Below are 12322 nucleotides of genomic sequence, written 5' to 3'. Positions count from 1 at the left end.
TGAATTCGGGGTTAAAATAGGTATGTACGAATAGATGCGCTTTTCCAAATGAAGAAAATATATATATACGTGTGTTCAAAGGAAAAGGTGAGTTTTAATTTTTCGCGGGCTGTGTACATTCGATTATCGATATTTTGTTTTAATTATAATCATACACATACTTGTATGATTATCATGTGCTTGCATATGGAGCCGATTTCGATTAGTACTTTGTTTTTGTAAATTTTGGGCACAAGTAATGTCGCGTTAGTATCGTTGAATGACGTCAACAACAATCCGGGCTTGCTCAAACGGGTCATAACGACGACGGTGACGAAACGTGGGTATATGTGGTTATGATGTCGAAACCAAGGCCCAATCATCCCAATGGAAGCTGCCAGAGGAACCAAGACCAAAAAGGCACGCCAATTTCGATCAAATGTGAAGGCTTTGCTCACTGTTTTCTTTGATTACAATGGTGTGGTGCATCATGCGTTCCTGTCAAACGTTATGCAACGTTTGCGTGAAGCAATACGGATCCAACGATCGTAATGGTGGAAAAACAAATTGTGAATGCTGCATAACGATAATGCACCAGCTCCGCCATCCATGCTTATTCGTGATTTTTTGGTCAGAAACAAAACCGTAATCATGCTTTAAACACCGTATTCACCAGATTTGGCTGCCTACGACTTTTTCCTATTCCCAAAACTGAAGAATGAAAGGAAAGCGTTTTGCCACAATTAATAAGATCACTAGTGTATGAAATCCGAGGGGGATTACTTTAGAGGGGACAAAATAGATATTGATAAATAAATAATTATTTTTCAAAAAAAATTCAAAGTTCACCTGTTCCTTGGAACACACTTCGTAAATAGTTGCCGCTGGCTTATGGTTATTGAAATAGGTATTTTCAATTCAAAATCAAACTATTTCAAATGCGTGCTTCTTTTATTTTTATTATGAAATGCACTACCGCTTCACTAATTCGTTTCTATACATTTCTTTTATAAAAAATAGTACAAAAATTACTATAATTCAAGATTTAACTTTTGCATTCTAACAAATAATCAGTATTACCTTATCTACATATTTCGCAAAGGAACCAAAAGAAATAAATAAAAAACGCATTCAGGAGTTTGTAGAATCTGATAGTTGTCGGAATCAGAATTTAACCAATAAAAAAATGAAGCAGCTGTCATGGATTCAGACTGATTTGACGTTCGAAACAGAAATTGTATCGGTTTTAGGTGTCACGGAAACCAATTTTATCGGTTTTATTATCAGAAACAAAGCAAAAGGATATTCGCTGACAGATTGGAAATGTAAGTTAAACAAGTAAGGAAGGGCTAAGTTCGGATGTAACCGAACATTTTATACTCTCGCAAAGTCATATGGTATACTCGTTTGAGATTTCTTTGTGGACTGACCGATAATTCCGGTAGAAGGTCAACTATAGGGACTGGGGTCCACATATTATTGGTTTTGCGTATTTTCGAGAAGACGAAAATCCAATCGGATTCTGTGACACCATTGAAAATCAGAATTGGTTTGCAATACTGACAACTACGCAAATCTGTTTTGGATTTTACCACACCTCTGATTATTACTTTTTCGCGTAGAATTCCTTTCTGTGCAAAATTACGTTTTCTTTGTTGCTTCGATCTGATGGTAAGGACGGATAGAGGACCTCCTCAGGTTTGAAAAATTTAACTTATAGTTTTCGAGATATTTGTATTTAAAGTAAACACATTTTAGAAGTAATGCGCGTTGTTTTTCTATGTGTAATAAACTTTGTGTATATTTTTCAATTAATATATTTTTAATTACTCTGTACACTGTCCTTTTATATGGTAAACAGAGAATTTGTTGATTGTTTTTTTAAAACACAAAATGTGTCATAAATGTAAACAAAAATCTCTTGAAACTGTGAGTGAGCCAAGTAATTTTAAAAGCCTATCATATTTATTTTCTTAAAGCTGTGTAAATCTATATTTTGGATATATTTCAGTGTGTACAGTGTTATTACAAATATAATAATGAAATCGTAATCGTGCCTTTTTCTGCATTGGTGGCCTTTGGCAGCGCTTAAAAAAAAACAAACCTGGTCGGTCAAAATTGAAATGTCCTCAGTTCTTTCGCGGAGAACTTCTTTTTGTGCTGGCTGCCTTCAGAAGTGCTTCAAAAAAATAAAACTTGTACAGATAGATGTTTGAACTTTGAACTGAATTTTCTTTTAAACTATTTCAGCTTTTAAGCTGCAACCAAGAGTAACAATATGAGAATCTTTTGTACACTAACTTTGGCAACACTTTAAATGCAGTTATCAAGTAGGTGTCGTGATTTTTGTCTGCTATTATTTGCGTATGGTCAAACTGTATTATTTAGTAAGCGAATTTCTTTTGTGCGGTTGTAGCTTTTAAAGAAAAAAAAAGGTTAATAAATAAACATCTTAGGATTTAAAAGCTCTCGTGGTCAAATATTGGCAAGACAACAAAACTACTCAAAACACATACTATTTTTCAGTAAATTATTTAAAAATTAAAAAAAAATTGGTGGGGTTGAAAACTTGATGATAGTGGAACGTCCGCAAATGACTGCTGTCGCTATTGCTGTGGAGTTGAGGAATCTGGCATTGTAAAACTCCACTCCAAACTGTCCGCAACTTCTTGCTTTCACCCGATGTTTGAGCGTATACACCACGAAACAAGCCACAATTATCGAATGAAAATATTCCGAAATGATTACTATATTCCTAAGAGTATATCCACCGTTGGGGAAAACTTTAGTATAACGTCCCAGGCTTTCGGGGATAAAATGGGTATGGGCGGATAGAGGAGATCCTCCAGATCAACAATATATATAGTTATAGCCGCGGGAAACCTATAGTTTTCGAGATATTTGGGTTTAAAGTTCAAAATTTCGACTATTTAAAGTACGTATTTTTTTGATTTCAAATGAATTATACACTTATATTTTCCTCTTTTATATCCACTAACACTTCACTAATGCGTTTTTAAAAATTTTTCTTTTATATTAGATGCTGAAAAATAGCTTAGAACAATAAAATAAACAGAGATTGTACCCTAGATACAGATACATTTCTTAAAAACCTTACGTCAGCGGCAGTCATGTGTATATACATCCATATATACCTAATCTAGAAAACCTACTCCACCTTCAACCCCGTATTCTGAAAATGCTATTCTAAATTCCAGACAAAATAGTTGTATGAGAGTTTTATACCTCCTTCATGCGCCTATACCCATTTTAACGCCGGTATTTTAAAGAATCTAAAAAAATTGATTAAATGCACATTTCCGTACCAAAGATTTTAGGCAGCTTTTAATTGTGAATTTCATTCTTATTAAAATTATTGTTATCTCATAACAGTACTATGGAACATGTCCGTACCTTTTCTTGCAAATATTTATTTATATCCTCTAACACTTCCATAGTTCCTTTCTTCACATTGGTTTTGTATTAAATAGTGCAAAAATTACTTTAATCCAATATTTATCTTTAGTTGAAATCCATTTATTCATACAATAACAAAATAGTTGCATGCATGCAACAAAAAATAAGTGTTACCTTATTTTGCAAACGAACAAATAAAGGAAAAAAGAAAGATTATACAATAAAACCAATACAAAATTCATAATCGTGTGATGGATAACGAAAAATCTTTCAACGAAACCTTTAAAAAAAAATCTTTCTTTATAAATCGTGGTGCTAGAGCGACCACGGTTATTTTTTTTTAAGCCCGGCGAAAGTACTAGAGAACACATGGTGTTGCACCTACCAGGGTTATTTTTTTGAAGAGCGACTGAAAGCCGCCAATGCAGAATAGGATTCTACGCGAAATAAATAATTTAAATAGTTGAATTTTTGAACCTAAAAGCGCAAACATCTCAAAAATCATTAGTATATATCTATATTTTCTTAATCTGGAAAACCTCCTCTACAAACCAATTTTAATCCCCAACTCGGGGGGATGCAATTCTATAATTTATCCAAAAAAATAACCCTGGTCCGTCCAACACCAGGGTGTCTCCAGTTCATTCGAGTAGAACTCATTTTTGTGTTGGCGGCCCTCGTCCGCGCTTCAAAAAAATAACACTAAAAATATAAGTGTAAAATTCTTGAATTTTTGAACTTTAAATGCTAATACCTTGTATATAAATATTTTTTTAATCTGGAGAGCTTCCTCTTTTCGTACATACCCATTTTAACACCGAATTCGAAGGATGCGATTCTAAAATTTACCCGTTTCTTTTGTTTACAATAGGAGGAACAAAAATATAAATATACTAGGTTTGCAAAACTTTTCCATATGCATTTAATTAAAAAAGATTCATGTAGTGACTAAATTTTTAAACGATTTTCAACATCCATATATTATATTTTGGCGATTTAAAATAAAATTTAAAACGGGGATATATACTTATGTATTATATATTAATGTATGAATGTGAAGTAGATATGTACACCTATTTATAGATTGATATTTAGTACTTTGGAGTTTTTAATAATTCTTTTTAACTTAATACATTGTTTTTCACTTAATTTTTTGACTTATTTAGTAAATTTTACCTTAAAAAGATAGCATAAAGTAGTTATACACACGCACACAAGCACTTTATACTTATTTAGAACGTGTACACATGCCGATGTGTAGATAGCTATGTATTTAAAAAAAGAACGTTTTTATCAAAACATATTAAAAAAAAAAAAACACGACTAAAAGATATTAAACGTAATTTGAGTGACTGAAATGTGTAACGCATCACACATCAGTTAGTACAATCATACAATAAATCTATCTATATATATATATTTCAATCGGGATTAATTAATTGGTAATTTTATTCCAACTATTTCTTTTCGCTGTTACAATATTTTAAATAATCTCTCCACACATTATTTGTTTTGTATTTGTACATTAAGTTTTCATAACCACATACATTTTGTTTCAAGTTGTATGTGCAGCTATTTTTTACAAATAAATTTGCAAACACACTTATGTCCTATATACAACAAATACAGGCAGATTCAGATTTGAACAGCTTAGAAATATAAAACGAACGAATAACTACTAAGGAGTAACGGTGAGCAACGAAAATTAGTAGGATACAATAAGTAGATAAACTTGCACACATAACGATATAACGAAAAACCTTGAAGGTTACACGCCACACGATATATTATAAAAAGTGCCAATAAAACTCATTAAGCAGGATTACAGATTATCTTTTGCTTCCATAAACACTATGATTTTGATTCCATTAACTGCTTTCCTTATATTGCGTATACAATGCATTCATATTTAAAGTGTTATATACAGTTTTGAGTTCATGTAAACATATTGAAGTTATATATGCAATCTTTCTAATGAATAGTTTGCCTTTTGTTCACAATTTAATCAGCGTTTAATCATGTGCTCTAACAATTCATTTAGCAACTGCCGACATGACTACATTTTAATAAACTTTATTTCCTTTTGAATAAATATGTTCATACTTAAACTAAAGTAAACCAACCGTGCGACGAACTTTGCAGAACAGCTAGCATTCACACTGACTGCTTTAATGACTGACGGTCGAACCAAATAACCGAATGACAAGACACGCCGAAGAAGCAGTGAGTAAAGTTTTCCAAAGAGATATTTAACTACTTGGTTGAGAGCGGCAGGCAGTGACGTGAGAAAAATACTTATTAATGTTTGCATGTGCATACTATTTTGGAACTTCAACAAGTAATTCAATTAATGAAAAATTAATTCTCCGATATTTCGTCCTATTTTGTTTAATATATAAAATTTCAAGAATTTAAATAATTATAATTCAACTCCCATTAAGAGCATATCCAGTAGTGATAAGACCATGTAATAAGGGAGTAGCGAAAGTGCCCATTCAAAGTACTTTCACACTTCCCAGGCATACGTTCACAATAAAACCAACACGGTCGCCTCTGGGGAGTTAGGGTGGCGAGGGATTAAAACAGGTCGCGCATGACGAAAAACGCCGTAATAATTATTTATAAATATTTTAAATTTTGGTTATGATGATGTTTAATGCTGTTAACAACATATGCTATTATACCATGTTGAAATAAGTGAAGATTCGGCATATTTTTAAGCATTAATTTATATTAATAGACAAACTGAAAATTCAATTTAACTATGAGTGAACGGGAAGAAATAACTATTGTGGCAGAATTTGATATTTTAAGTCATAATAGTTCATTTGATCAACAAAGCAAAATTTATCATTGTCATACAAGTTATAATAATTCATTTAAACAATAAAAAAAGTTAATCTTTGTAGATATATCAAGAAATAATTAGCAAGCCGATGTTTCCTCTAATTTAAGTATACATTTATTTATTTACAAATTTTATTCACGTTTTATATTTCAGCTTTTAGCGATTAAAATATGCTTAATAAATTACACTCTTTACAAAAAAATTACCATATTATTATATAGTTCTAAGTTTAGTTTTTAAATATATGAAATTTTTAAATAAATTATTTTTTGAAGTTGCAATATCTTTATAGTATAAAATACGGTAGGCATACCTGGTAGCTGTCTTAGTATTTCAGCGTCTAGCGAGAAAAATATGTACAATATTTTATTACAACTCTTTAAATAAAACACTAAAATATTGATAATATAGTTCTAAGTTTAGTTTTTAAATATATAGACTTTTTAAATATATTATTTGCTGAAGTTCCATTATCTTTATATTATAAAAAAGTTAGGTATCTTTCTTTCCTAAAAAGTATTTTATAATTAGTTTACGCAATACTGGGAACACATTTGAATATTTTTAACATGGTCAGACTTATCTTTACAAAGGTGATTTGTTTTTGAGTATTGTATTGGAGAAATCCGTTACAATACATATACATCCCTAATTTACTGTAACGGATTTTTCGATAAATCGTGTACCTATAACTCACTCTTCAGTTCGATCGGTGCAATGTTAAATAAAAGTCCACATTTAATGGCTATACAATAATCTCTATTTCGAATCCACACAACTTAAAGCTTTACTACTCATTTTCCTAAATTACAACTTCCTACTTATATCTTAATTACTCTTAACACCGCAACACTGTAAATAGAACTGTGTCTGCTGCATAGTCCGGCAGCCCTCATATAGTATATCTTTAACAAACCATCGCCTCTAGAAAATTCTGGCAACTACGAATTCGCTTTCTAGTTGCTTCTCGTAATTTATCGTCGTTATATTTATTTCTATCATCCGTGTTCGTCACAATAAATTTAAATACCAAAACAAACCATAGAAACAGATATTACGACAGTTGCGGCCATTATATTAGTCTACAAGAAATGATAAGATTTTCACTAATTCACACGCAAAAATGTCTCACTCGTTACGGGTAGCCTCAAATATTTTACTACTAAAGTCACACTTGGTACGGGTTGCCCACTTATATTCTACTACTAAAGTCACAATTGGTGCGAGTTGTCTACTAATATTCTACTACTAAAACGTCCAAATAACTCATCTGTGTAGTGTGTTGCCGTGTTATGTTTTAAAATTTATAACTTTAAGAATGTTTTTAATACATATTCAAATATATTTCGATAAGTAAAACTCCTAAAGATTGAATTCACGTTTAATAAATATATGGCTTTGAGTGATTTAGAATCTTTTGTAAATATTGTTTACTTATCAGTACATAAATTTTACCCGATTTATTTTATATATAATTTTGCTTAAGGTGATAATTTCGACTTATATTGTATTTACTATCCATGAAGCGTAACTGATATTATATATATATATATATATTATTTTTTTGTTATATTTGTTATGAAAAGTAGTTTGATTTAGATTTGTATATTTAATACGGGTGTATATAGGCGTCCTAGGGAACCGAACACCTAAAAAAGATCGGTAACATACTTTCATTGCATCCTCAGAGGTGTTGAGGTATAACAATAAATATGCAATAAACTTTTGTTTCAGAAATATATTTGAAAGTTTTCATTAAAGTTTTCCATTACAGATACCCGTTCACAAAAAATTACATCCCTGTGTCAAAAAAGGCAGATTTCGATCAGGTGGTCTCAGCTGTTTTACAAACATAGGAAAACAGCTGATTCTTTTGTAACTTAAATGTACACATAGTGTAAATATACCAAAAACTTTTTTTATATTTTCAATGAACTGACGTAGGGTTTCACAATTCCATTTCTATAATCCATGTTACCAGAAGCCTTTCCCTGCCACGGTATATCTATTTATCAGCCGTCCTGCAGCTATCCTCACAAGAACGATAGCAACAAGATTACGCCAACCGCCATCTTGTGACGTAATTTTTTTAAATGAGAAGAAGAAGCATAGAAGAGGATCTAAATAATAAACAAACTCATAAACTGCTTTCTTAATTCGGGAAATAGACTTGAGGGAGTATTCTAGTCTAGAAATCTAAAATATCCGAAACTTTTTTCTTACATATTTTGACAGTTTAGATATTAAAAAATATCTCTTTATCAGGCAGTCGCCATTTCCTGAGTAATTTTGTTTCCAACTTTTCCATAGTTCCAGACAATGCAACATTATATTATATTAAATTGTTTTTTTGGTTTTAGGTTGTTTTGAGGATTGAATTCATGGGTATGATCACGTGCCAATTTTTTTAGAACCCGCACTTCATCAGCTCCTATTATATGAAACTTTTAACTTTTTTGATATTTTTCTGTATTTTTGTTATTTTAAAAGATAACTAATAACAAAATGGATATTAAAAATATAAATTCTCTTATATTACGACACTTCAAAAATTACCTGGAATTCATGCCTCTAGACTAGAATACCCTCTTAATTATTAGTTCATTAGTTCATAGGGAAAAAGCTTTAGGGAAATTAATATAATAGTCGTCACAAAAGTGTATACATACACAAATATATAATTTAAACTGATGAGTAGCAACGGATTCCAATTAAGTCGATGAGCAGCAACAAGTGCCAATACTAGAGGTAATTCGGCTAGTGCCAGAGCTAGTACTTTATTGTTATAATTTAACTTCAAAATACGAAATAAACTGAAGAATACAAATAGAGTAAACTTAATGCTGAGCATATAGAACTACAAAGTTGCAGTATGCGGACTTATCATAAGCAATAACACAGCCTCTTGCGACATATACAAGTGTCAGGTTACCGCTGCAGACCATTGTGGCCAGGATACTGAACTCATGTGTCAGAGGTCTACTATTTTACACTAGTTCACATATTTTGTGTCATTGATGGTTGCACAGGTATGGAATGTGATGATGTAATAATCTTCGTCTGTACTAACTTTTGCTGTGCTCTCGTTGATGACGATCATGCAGTCATCTACTTATGTGATGGGCTTCAGGTGGCTTGGTTGTGTGCGGCTGCCCGTGTATAAGTGTCTTGCTCAGTTAAGGAGGCGTATTTTGTTGTTACGCACTCACTGACTGCTAGTATGTCGTTGTTGCATTCGGCTATGGTACCATCTTGTATCTGTAGAATGACGTGGTTGTGTGTGAGCGGGAAGATGGTGATATTCTTGCAGATGAATTTAGGATATGCTACTAATATTTGGACGAAATTCTCGGACTAGGATGGACCTTAATTTTAGATGCTTTGGTTAGGCTAGCTATAGGAACTTCTACAGGATGCTCATTTGAAATGGACCTCAAATAATAGTGCTTCTTACAAATGCAGTGTATCAATCAACTCATTTTTTTGAAACTACGAATGCAAGAGCTACCAATCAGTGAAGATATTGATTTCTTTTTTAGTTTGGCTAATAACTCTCTAATTTGTGGTATAGTGTGATACCGATTGGCTATAGTTCGCTCGTTTAGCTGCCTAAAGTGGATCAGTAATCGTTAATTTTTATTTCCATTAGTATCGACACCTTTTTGTCAACAAACCAAGCTGGGCTGCTGTAGGGAGACTTCGATGGTCTAATGATGCCATTTTTAAGTAATTGTTTGATTTCGTTATTTACGAAATCTGAAACTTCCATAAGGTAAGGGTATAATTTAGTGTAATTGGTTCATTATCTACACTGCGAATCGTAGCAATGACCGCAGTGTTAAACGGTAATGCTTCGTTAGGGGTCGATAATGCCTTTAATTTTTTTAGTATCATGCCTATGAATTAGTTTTTGGTGGATGTGGGCACTACAATGTCACTGTGAAGTTTTCATTGTCACAGTATTGATAACAGCAGTTGTTCAGATTTGTTTAGTTAATTATAAGTGCTGTCTTATAAGTTTAACGCTGCTCTTGCTTGTGTTAACAAGTCAAATCCTATCATGGCGTTGAATGAACTTTGTGTGTCTAGCACAATAAATGGTGAGGTTTGTTCGAAGATTTTTGTTAAACATTTATTTGTTATTTTACTTGAGCCATGAATTGAGTTCACAGTGAAAGCAATTACGTTTTTTAGCTCCTTTACGGACTTAACGTAATTCTTTGCCGCCCTGTATGAACTAATATTTTTAAAGTTCTCCCGTCCAGCTGTCGTTTGCCCTCTCTAAAAAGTGCCATGCGTAATTGTCACCTAACGATTCGTTGTCATCTTCGACTTCGAGTGCAGCGCTTCCGCTGCCTTCCATAGTCCGATTCTTGTAACTCAGGGGCGCGTTGAAGAAAGTTATTCAGTTTCTGTCGCCTTGGCAATGTTACCCTATGGGACGTGTTTGGTCTTTTTTGGGCCTGATCTCAGTTTTGGGTATTTTTTAAAGCTAGCGTGTTCATCCCTAATATGTTTTCTCTTCTTCGCACATCATATACTCTTCTTTGGCCTGTTCCGTTTCTGCAATGGCTTTGGTGTATCAGGTCAAAAACATACTGCATTCGATACTAGCTTCTGTTTCTGTGACCAATGCTAAAGCAGATGGTAGGTTCTTTGGGTGTGCCGGAATGACAACAGATTTAAGGGACTTTTTTGGGCCAGAAATGAAGGTATGCAGTTAATAAAATAATTAAAAAGTTATCTAATCCCCGTTTGGGTGGTAAGCTTCAAGTTGTCATCTAACGGGATGCCCAGGAAACGTGCTTCTTTGACGAGGTCGGACAATAGGGAGAGGGGTGTTAGATGCGTGGGGTTCATTGGGCATGCAAAGAGGAGGTTAGAGTAATGTGGGACACACGCAGAATATATATTTGGTATGTCAGGTTCTTTTCTGAATAGGTATCAGTTTAACCTGCTACAGTATCCAGAACAAAATTGCACAAGGTTCACTCTAGATTCTTGGGGCCAATTCGAGCTTTTCGTCTGCTTTGGCTAGTGGTTTAACTCCAAGTACGCTATTCACTGGGAGGGACTGGTTGAAGTTGGTATATAAAGAACTCTTTATGCTCCTAGGAGGCTTTATTGAAATAATTTACTTCAAAAATATTTTGTTCCAAATTTGTAATCCGAAGCCTTGTTCCTTTACATAACCTCGGATCATCTAGATTACTCATAAGTATTATTAATACATTTGTATCAATTTATGTGACGGTGCACCTGATAGTTCAAGTGAATTTAAAAACTCCACAAGATATTTGTTTCCATTGATGATGATTGTATCTATTGACAAATACACTTTCATTTCTCATTGATATTCTTTCAAAATATCGGTGTTTTCTTTATTAACCACCTCATTTGTTGACGCGAATATTGCTGTGGCGCACAACCACTTATCACTACTCAAATTTTGTTGGAGTTCCGGAAAATCATGAGAAATGAGATCAACATCGTTTTCTACTAAATTAAAAAGTTCTCTTGGAAGTGAAATATAACCATCGTCGTCAAAGTCTAAACAACCGTCATCGATTTTCAACAACATTTTTTCATTACGTCCGGAATCTACGTCATTATAAAGATGTACCCTCATATTCGTTTTCAAACTGAATTTAACTAAAACTGCCATTCCTCCCATTATATATGTTTTGGTTATTTATGACGGACATTAATAATAAGCTGAGTAAAAACGTTTTTCCGGTTCCTGCAGGTGCGTCGAGAAAGAAGATTCTCTGTTGCTGGATTCTATTTTACTTATAACTTGATTGAAGACATGATTTTGGTTCAGTAATTTTGGATTTACCTCCGTCATTATTATGTAAAATCTTAGTTTAATTTTCGACCAATTTCATTATTAGAATCATCTCCATTGCCTCGTCAAAGACTTTGTATTTGAAAATGATCTAGCTTTTTTCCGACCATTGTTAAAACCTTGTTTTTGATTATAATGAGCGTTTTTTATACTCGCGCAACAAGTTTCACAGAGTATAATAGTTTTATTCACCTAAGGGTTGTTTGTATTTCAATTGTATTTTATTAAGT

At 32.9% G+C, this 12322-nt stretch overlaps 1 protein-coding gene and 1 long non-coding RNA gene across 11 annotated transcripts in view; one reads left to right on the top strand and one right to left on the bottom strand.

The window, feature by feature from the left end:
- Pur-alpha (Purine-rich binding protein-alpha) overlaps positions 1-5675 on the bottom strand; it is a 62023-nt gene extending 56348 nt beyond the window's left edge. For 6 of the 10 annotated variants that reach the window (XM_036363682.2, XM_036363661.2, XM_070112717.1 and 3 more), the window contains exon 1: positions 5520-5675. The gene's annotated coding sequence lies outside the window, so the exon portion shown is untranslated. Of the gene's footprint in view, positions 1-4572; positions 4682-4943; positions 5151-5222; positions 5354-5499 lie in introns of those variants that run through there. The other 4 variants (XM_036363657.2, XM_036363659.2, XM_036363658.2 and 1 more) reach the window with 4 other exon arrangements.
- Positions 5676-7724: 2049 nt separating this feature from the next.
- LOC118681073 (uncharacterized) lies at positions 7725-12318 on the top strand. Its single transcript, XR_011397396.1, has 3 exons — positions 7725-8527; positions 8605-9273; positions 11991-12318. It is a non-coding gene; the product is annotated as an uncharacterized lncRNA (long non-coding RNA).
- The last annotated feature ends 4 nt before the right edge of the window (positions 12319-12322 follow it).

This window comes from Bactrocera oleae, chromosome X (genome assembly GCF_042242935.1).
Source record: "Bactrocera oleae isolate idBacOlea1 chromosome X, idBacOlea1, whole genome shotgun sequence".
Classification (NCBI taxonomy): Eukaryota; Metazoa; Arthropoda; class Insecta; order Diptera; family Tephritidae; genus Bactrocera; species Bactrocera oleae.
This window is presented reverse-complemented; position numbering and strand designations above follow the sequence as displayed.